This window comes from Rosa rugosa, chromosome 3, assembly GCF_958449725.1.
Source record: "Rosa rugosa chromosome 3, drRosRugo1.1, whole genome shotgun sequence".
NCBI classification, from domain to species: domain Eukaryota; kingdom Viridiplantae; phylum Streptophyta; class Magnoliopsida; order Rosales; family Rosaceae; genus Rosa; species Rosa rugosa.
The window spans coordinates 48,503,628-48,507,051 of record NC_084822.1 but is presented as its reverse complement, the minus strand read 5'-3'; positions in this window follow the sequence as shown (position 1 = coordinate 48,507,051).

Genomic DNA, 3,424 nt, shown 5'->3' with positions numbered 1-3,424 from the left:
TTTCCATTTTTCCTCAGTCCATTCCGTCCAATTTGGACGTTAAGTCTAAAAAAAAAAGCCACTCTAAGGGCTAAAATTGTCATTTCAAGGAAAAAAAAAACCATGACAATTTTTTTTTTTTATTTCTCTCTCATTGAAGAAGAAGAAGAAATTTTTTTTTTTTAAATTGTCATTTCAAGGAAAAAAAACACCATGACAAAAAAAAAATTCTTCTTCTTTTTTTTGTCATGGTTTTTTTTATTTTTTTATTTCTCTCTCATTGAAGAAGAAGAATTATAATTTTTTTTTGGGTCATGGTTTTTTTTTTTTTTTTTAATTCTCTTCTCCTTCTTCAATGAGAGAGAATTTTTTTTAAAAAAAAATTGTCATGGTTTTTTTTTTCTTTGAAATGACAATTAAAAAAAATTATTATTCTTCTTCTTCAATGAGAGAGAATTTAAAAAAAAAAAACCATGACCAAAAAAAAAATTCTTCTTCTTTTTCAATGAGAGAGAAAAAAAAAAAAAAAACATGACAAAAAAAAAGGAAGAAGAAATTTTGTTTTTGTCATAGTGTTTTTTTTCCTTGAAATGACAATTTTAGCGCTTAGAGTGGCTTTTTTTTTCAGACTTAACGTCCAAATTGGACGGACTGGACACGGTGAGGAGAATTGAAAAGCTCGAGGGGTAAACTGATTAAATTAAGAGGACATGGACTAACATGAAATTACCCCCAAACCTAAGGGGGGTAAACTGAATTTAATCCAAAAAAAAATTTAATTTATTATTTTCGAATTCTAGACGCACTAGCTGTGTGTTTTTTTATATTTTTCTTCTTCTTCGACTATTCAAGTCCTCGAGAACTGCAAAAAGTCAAGCATCATTATAGCAGAGTCTCTCACTCTTTCCAAAACGTTGAAATCAAACAAATTACATTTAAAGTTAGGGTTTCAATGGTTATTCAATCCCTCAATTCATTTTTATAATTGGTGCCTCCAATATTTCTCCTCTCTGTTTTTCATCTCCCAATCTTTCTTCTTTCTATTTTTCTATTCTTCTACGGTGATTAGACAAATTTTTGAGATTCCATGATGTGGGTTGAAGTATTTATCAAAATAGGTATTGGGTGTTTTTCAATTTTGAAATTATGAATATTAGAAGTTATGTTGCTTGGTTTTTGTGGTTCTGTTGATTATTCTAAAAACTTGTTAATTGTAACTTTTCAAAGCCAAATTAATCTTAGAATCGTCGTAAAAAAAATCTTCGGACCAGCTCTAGGCACCAAAAAAAATTTCGCCCAGGGCATCAAGAACCTCAAGACTGGCCTCGCCGACGCCGCGCGGTCTGCTGCCGGACGGGGAATGAGTGCTAGAGTTCGGGGAGATCCTATGAGAGACCTAGCGTGTGGTTTTTGCAGGTTGATTTGGGCGTTAGGTTGGCGTACAATCTCTATGATGCTGCGGCTACGCAGCTGGACCGAGACCTCGATTTGCTGCTTTCTGGATCGACGGCCTTCGGGGAGTGGTTTATGTGGCGGCGTGGATTGCAGGTGCTGGATCGGGGAAAGTTGTGGTGATGCTGGGTGTGGCGGAGCGGTTCCGGGTGCTTTGGGTCGTGGTGATTAAGTCGTGGCCGTGGAATCATGGCGGAGCCGGTGTGGCATGGTCGGCGGAGCAAAGCCAGATCACTGTTCGCTGGCTGGGCGTGTGTGGAGATGTAGGTTGGGCCTGGCAGGGCCGGTCCTGAGATTCTAACGACCTGAGGCGAAGAATTAAAATGTGCCATCTCAAGTAGATATATATATATATATATATATATATATATTATATATATATATATATATATATATATATATTCGCCAAATGACAATATAAAATCATGTGCATGTTTTGAACTCAATCCAAAAAAAAAAAATGTGTTTTGATTAAATAAATTAAACAAAAGTATTAAATTTTAATTCATACATAAATTTTTGAAATACAAAAATTATTTGTATGGAAACTGGGCCGCAAGGTGTGTCAGAAGAAAAGAAAAAGGAGAATATTGACTTAATTCAATGAAAAGAAAAAAAAACAGAGTGACACATGTTAGAGCTAAGGCTCGAACCTAGGTTGTGAGGTAGATAGAGTAACTGGGCTACCGCTGGTGCAAGATGGTTCGATGTATCTTTTTCAGCAAAAATCGTATATATCTATATATAGTATGATATATACATAATTAAACCTCGGAGGCCGCTGGAGACCGGTGGCCTGAGACGGCTGCCCTCAGGGCCGGCCCTGAGGCCTGGACCCAGTCAGGAATGTTGGGCTTTGCGTGGGCCCCTCTATGGATCTGTCTTGAGCTGAATAAGTTGGGCTAGGGTTTTGCTCTCAGCTCATCCCTATGTTTTTAGTTTATCTAATTACAATAATATTCCTTGTTTTATGAATACTCTATGTACTTCTAGCGCATCTGGAGTAGTACTGAAAGGAGGTATCCGCTACCTTTACATATTTAAATGTATAATGAGTAGGACTATATGTACGTACCACTTGTGGGTACCACCACTAGCTTCTTGTCTGTCTATAAATGGCAGCGGAAGGGTATGTAACGGCCTATTCTAGCTTGTGATGAATATATTATTTCGCCCTCCTGGCTTTACTAAAAAAAACAACCTTCTAACTAAATAATTTCAATTTTTGTTTGTAGAATTTGAGATTTGAAGTTAAGATATTAAGCTTATCTTTTTAAACTGGTTGAAAACACTTCAAGCAGAAAGTACGTAAATATAAAGTTAATTAAGTTACCTATATATATATTAAATCTTGATATAAATCAGTGGATATCATTGACTGAAAATTAGGTAATTGCTTAGTCATCAAAAATTAATGAAACATCAAGCTTGTGCATGTATGATACATCATTGCGTGTTACTTAACTTAGAAATCACAGATAACATATGGGGAGAAATTTTTCCATGCTCCCGTCACACCACGTCAGTCGTGTGACGTCCAACTAAATTTCGACACGTATCTGTTTTTACACCATTAGACTTAAAAACTTAACGCAGTTAAAGTTTTTTGAAAATGAACAAAATAATAAAATATTAAAACACCCAAATAACCTTGGCCTCTCGTTTTCTTCTTCAACATCATTGATTCTGCACTTTCTTCATCTCATTTGCAGATTAGCTCATCAAACCCAGATTCAACCTCAACTTTAAGCTTTTATCTCTTGTTGATAATCAAGAAAGCAAACTTCTTTAATTTTATTTTTCACAATCACATCATCTTTCTCTTCTATTGCTTTTAATATCCATACTCGTGAAGATCTGGGAGTATGTTGGTCTTAAAGAAAAAGTCAAATTTCCTCTTCTCAAGACATACACAGGTTTGAGGTATTATTTGGTTATCTTATCCAGATGGCCAGATCCCTAATGACGAATTTCCAAGTCAGGAAAAACAAGG